Source organism: Ranitomeya imitator, chromosome 5, assembly GCF_032444005.1.
Source record: "Ranitomeya imitator isolate aRanImi1 chromosome 5, aRanImi1.pri, whole genome shotgun sequence".
NCBI classification, from domain to species: Eukaryota; Metazoa; Chordata; class Amphibia; order Anura; family Dendrobatidae; genus Ranitomeya; species Ranitomeya imitator.
Genome location: NC_091286.1, coordinates 667,213,444 through 667,219,443, shown reverse-complemented (window position 1 = coordinate 667,219,443; position 6,000 = coordinate 667,213,444). Strand labels below are relative to the sequence as shown.

At 45.9% G+C, this 6,000-nt stretch overlaps 1 protein-coding gene across 1 annotated transcript in view; it reads left to right on the top strand.

Moving 5' to 3' along the window:
* Nucleotides 1-294: 294 nt before the first annotated feature.
* Nucleotides 295-6,000, top strand: part of LOC138638734 (uncharacterized) — a 60,224-nt gene continuing 54,518 nt past the window's right edge. The window contains exon 1 of the mRNA XM_069728276.1: nt 295-369. The gene's annotated coding sequence lies outside the window, so the exon portion shown is untranslated. The remainder of the gene's footprint in view (nt 370-6,000) is intronic.

Here is a 6,000-nt window from a genome sequence, read left to right as displayed (position 1 = left end):
CTTTATAGCCCCTGTGACGTCGCAGACAGCAAGCCAATCACTGCAATGCCCTTCTCTAAGATGGTGGGGACCAGGACCTATGTCATCACGCTGCCCACACTCTGCGTTTACCTTCATTGGCTGAGAAATGGCGCTTTTCGCGTCATTGAAACGCGACTTTGGCGCGAAAGTCGCGTACCGCATGGCCGACCCCGCACAGGGGTCGGATCGGGTTTCATGAAACCCCGACTTAGCCAAAAGTCGGCGACTTTTGAAAATGTTCGACCCGTTTCGCTCAACCCTACTTAGAAATTCATTCCATCTACTTACCTCGATAAGGTAGATTTACGTAGGGTCATTTATATGTTCATGAGCAGTAACATTCAAAAGGTAAGTGTATCCACATTATTTTTTTATAGTATACATGTTGCATGTTGCTTTATAAGAAGGCAACATGGACCTGTTGGATTATCAGATGTTTTTTTTAATTGAGCAGAAGTGTGAAAACAGAATATGCTTAGGAGGAAAGCACAAAACAAAATGCAAACAGAAAATCTAGGATTATTACTGATATTCTAACTGGTTCTTTGTACTTGAGCCATCTCAGAGAGCCGTTGTACGGTCACATTTTATCATTAATTGGACCCATAAGATTTTCCAGAAATGAATTTCGAACCAGGTGATTAAAGTTTAGTATTTAGTTTCTGGATTCTAAATATGTGTTGACCATTTGTTATGGTCTTAGTTTTTTAGCAAATAAATAATAATATTTTTTGCATTGGAAGATTTATCCATTTAGCAATATTTTTTTTCTGTTTTTGTTGAAGGCATATGGCAAATCTGTATATTCATGTATAGGAAGTAATACATTAAGTGTACTGCACACGATTATTATTTATGCACCATTTTTACATCTCTTGGCAGGAAAAACACAGCGTACTGTATGCGCGCTTTTATTGTGTTTTTTATGCCTTTTTTTTGCATGCGTTTTTGTTACAGATTTTTCTCCCTCATTAGTATGAGTGATATCTGAGTAATTTGTGCATGAGACATCAGAATTTTCATTCACTTGGATGGCATCAGAAACTCTTCAGGTTTTGTGACAAATCTGCAACACGTGCACAGGCCCCAAGAAGAATTAGGCAAATTTATTTGATAGGGGTTGACATATACTCGAATTTTACAAAAAAATTATGTTATTCTGAATGCAATTTTTTTTTGTAATTTTCTTTCAGTTAGTTCAGCAAAATGGCAGCTTGTGGGCGTCCATTTTGTTGATCCATAGGGCCTGACAAAGGTTAAAAAAACATATACTAGCGTCGTTGCAAACCTATCTGGAAAACCTCACTTTCTGACACACATGATAGGTCCTTTCACAAGTGTTCTGGTCATACCAGCGCTTCTAGTCAGCCGGAGCCTGGGCCATATTGTCCTATACTAGCCGCGACACGGCCATCATTTTGTCCCGAAAGCGCACAAAGTACTCAATGACCGACACTCCAGGGGTGGCCAAGTCTAGTTTCCATGATTCTTTCACCAGAGCAAGGGGCCCTCATACACGCCACCCATACGGAAGCTCGAAGGGGGAAAACCCCGTTGAGGCCTGTGGAGCCTCCCGATAGGCAAATAGCAGGTTTGAGAGGAGGAAGGCCTTCCATGTGAACATGATGAAGGCCCATCAGGAGCACGAGGCCTGCATCATCCTTGTGTACCACCTTCCCGAGGAAGCAGAGGCCCAAACTCTCCTGGATCTGCTCACCCAAACCACGGCAGGTGGATCCATTGAGGACATAGTGGTTGGCCACCAGCTCTCTGAGGACCAATGGTCTCAGCTGGCGGTTACTCTATGCCCCTCTGGGAGCTGTTCAACAGTCTTCCTGGAAGGACCAAGTTGGTTGTCCATCACGTGGACAATGGGGATCACCTCCCGATCCGGCAGTCAGCATATCAGGTCTCTCTCGAGGTGGAGCAGCAGATGGGCCAGGAGATGCTGATGCTGGGGGTGATCCAGGCATCCAGCAGCGCATGTCCAGAGCTAAGTACCTGACCATCATTGATCTGAGCTGAGGATATTGGCAGATCCCTCTGACCCACGAAACCTGGGAGTGCTCAGCATTTATCACCCCATGTGGACTGTACGAGTCCACCATGATGCCATTTGGCATAAAGAATTCCACTGCCACTTTTCAGTGGATGGTCAACACGCTGCTTCAGGGACTTGAAGGGTATGCAGCTGCGTACCTGGATGATATTGCCATCTTCAGTCCCACATTGGCGGATTACCTAAAAGCATCTGAACCAGGTGCTTAGGCAGATCCACAGGGAAGGTTTGATTATAAAGCCGGAAAAGTGCCAGATGGGCATGAACAAGGTCCTCTACCTGGGACACCATGGGTTCTGAAGCCAGAGTCTGGGAAAGTGGATGCCATCCCATCCTGGCCCACCCCCAGGACCAAGAAACATGTGATGTCCTTCCTCCGGACCTCTGGGTACTGTGGGAGGTTTTGCCCACACTATAAAACCCTGCCCTGGCCAAGCCCCTGATGGACCTCACCAAGACAAAGCTGCCGCTTGCGGTAGACTGCTCAGTCACCTGTGAGACTGCTTTTCAGATTCTCAAAACCGCTCTCTCCAGCTCTCCAGTACTGCAATCTGCCGACTTTGGGTGACTGTTTATAGAACAGACTGACGCCAGTGACTTTGGCTTTGGTGTCGTGCTCAGCCAGGTCAGCACAGCAGGCCATGAGCATCCCATCCTGCATCTGAGCAGGAAGCTCTTGCGAAGAGAGGTAGCCTACTTTCTGATGGAAAAGGAATGCCTGGCAATTGTATGGGCCCTGCAGCATCTGCAGCCATACTTATACGGGCACCTCTTCATCGTGGAGATGGACCACAACCCCCTCAGCTGGTTGGACACGGTCTGCAAGATGAATGGGAGGTTGCTGCATTGGAGCCTGGGGCTCCAGCAGTACCACTTCTCTATTCACCACAAAAGGGGCCGCGACCATGGCAATGCTAATGGGCTATCCCAGCAAGGAGAGATTACAGGTGTGCGATCAGGAAAACACAGGAATGTGATGCCCCCTAGCTCCCTCCAAAGGGGGAGGTGTGAGATATGGGTAAATTATATTATTATTATTATTATTATTTGTTTATATAGCACCATTAATTCCATGGTGCTGTACATGAGAAAGGGGTTACATACAGAGTTATAGATATAATTCACAGTAAACAAGTTTACAGTGACAGAATGGTATCACGCAAAGGGTGATATCAGCTATTGAATGTGTTCTGGTAAAGGTTTTACGGACTAATATGTATAAGTGACAGAATGGTACAGAAGGGAGAGGACACTGTCCTTGCGGACTTACATTCTATGGGATAGTGGGGAAGAGGCAGAAGGTAGGGGGCGAGGCGGCGATGATGGCAAGGCGGTGGCTCTGGTGATGCGGTGGCTCTGGCAATGGCGAGGCGGCGGCTCTGGCAATGGCGAGGCAGCAGAATGGTTATTGCAGGCTGTAGGCTTTGTTGAAAAGATGGGTTTTCAGGTTCAGTCTGAAGGATCCGAGGGTGTTGGATAGTTGGACGTGTTGAGGCATGGAATTCCAGAGGATGGGGGATATTCAGGAGAAATCTTGGAGGTGGTTGTGTGAGGAACAAATAAGTGTGGAGGGGAGTAGGAGGTCTTGGGAGGAACGGAGATTACGTGAGGGAAGATATTGGGAGATAAGTTCAGAGATATAGGGATTTGGCTTTATAGATCAGTATTAGTAGTTTGAACTGGATTCGTTGGGGAATTGGGAGCCAGCGGACGGATTTGCAGAGGGGAGAAGCAGGGGAGTAGCGAGGAGAGAGGTGGATTAGCCAGGCAGCATCTTTTATATCTACTTGATATCATTTTTCTATGTGATGGAATTCTTTATCAGATGCTGTGGCTCAAAATACTTGCTACCAAACTCAGCCCCTCACCTTTGGGATTCAACAAGACAATTCATTGTTGCAGGACCAGCCAAACTGGATTATTTTGTCTAACTCAAGCACCACAGGTCACAGCAAGGCTCTGAGGTATTGAATCTGGAAAATGACCTATAATAGCAGAATGCAATATCTCTGAGCCTAAAGAAGCACATAATCAGAATCAGCATTCCTTTCCCTATGAATCCATAATATCCAGCCACCCCTAGAACTCTGTGTTATTAACCCTGCTGTTCTGTTCGGTGTGGGGAGACCTATTTTGAACTTTGGTATTTTTTGGGGTGTTCAAGATGCGGTTCTGAAACTTGTGGTTGATTGACTTAAATGAGGATGGGTCGGTCGGCCACGGGTTTCAGAGCCGCATCTTGAATATTTTAAAGAATATTGAAGTTCAAAGTCGGTCATTTTTGACCAACAGAACAGCAGGGTTAAGTCACAAAGCATAGCTACCAGGAATTAAATATAGTAGTCGTACTTGGTCTCTCCGAACAGAATCCAGCGGAATCCAGTGACGCCAGTGCCGACTTGTTTAGAGCTTTGGGCGGAAAGTTTTGTGTGACGGACACACAGATTGTGTCCAGGGAATGAACGCTAGGGGGAGTGAATGGGGAGACAGCATTAACTAATATAAGCATATGGCTGCTGCAGAGAGCGAGCTTCACTAACAGGACCTGAGACACAAGATCAAAGGGGAAGTGGCTGGAGATGGAGGTAAGCTCCGTGCCGGGGAGAAAGAGAGCGGTCAGACAAGCTAGGTTCAATAGCCAGAGGGCAGCGCAGTATCCAAGGGTACAGACTAAAGAATGCTCAAATATAAGCTGAAAACAGAGAAGCCAGGCAGGAATGCAGGAACTATAGGCACAGACAAGGAGAGTAGTCAGAGAGCAAGTCAGAGATCCGAACCAGAGAAATAGCAGAGGTTCAGAATAAGAGAGCATGAAACACAGAACGAGGGACAAGCCGGATCATACACTAGCCAAGCACACAGGAACAAATGGTATACAAAGGTATAGCAAGTTTAGCTGCTCAGCCGAGGGCAGAACTATTGCTGACAAACCTCCCACAGGGGCGGAGGCTCATCCCCAGGATTGGTGTCTACCTTGCGGTGGGTAACTTTGTGCGGCGGTTTAAGTCATACCATGGTCTGATTTGCGACTTTGTTTGTACCACTATTATTACAACACTGTCACACTGGTTCTAAGATGTATCTATTATGGTGGTCGCAAGTTATTTGTTCTTGACCTCTGCCTGCACATAAGCTTCCTACCAATTATTATTATTAGTTTATTATTATTTTGTGCACCACTAGTGTATCTCCTGTTTGGGGTTATTAATTTGGTTAGACTAGCGTCTCCTGGGCATGTGCCTCCTGCTATTTTTTACAATGTCCTCATAGGTGTTGCCATTTATGTATCACCTCCCTTTCACTTGTGTTCTAGTTTTTAAAAGATTATTAATAAAGTGTTTTGATACGGTACTTGCTCGACCTCAGCATCATCTTTTCTTTGTGCTACCAAACCTCCCACAGGACAGCGGGTTAATATAGCCCTCCCCAAACCAAAAGGAGGCCAGCAAGGTTAACTCTGTGCAGCTCAGGACGTGGAAAGGAATTCCCATCCAGAGACATGACATTATGGATATTCACGGTTCTGGCCTGGAAAACCATACTCTCAAATATGAGAGGAGGGAGGTGGGCCAGCCCAGGACTGGGCAAATAATATGGGAGGGAGCAGCAGCCTAGGAGAAAAGAGGCAGCTCCTCATTTTGAGCTCATGTTTTTCTACTGGCAGGAGAACCATTAGCTGACATGGACAGCGGAACCACGTAACTAAGATTTAGACCTGTGATCCATCAGTGCCTCCCTGTGGTCACATGCTACATAACACAGTAATTGTAACCTATCTAAACCGTACCTTTGTACTTCTCTCTTGACTGTATACCTGTCTATCTGCTTTTGTAAATATATACCTGTATATTTCTAGTGCGCTTTTTCAGCAATTAAAGAAAATTATTCATGGGCTGCTCTTTTATCTCGATTGATGAACC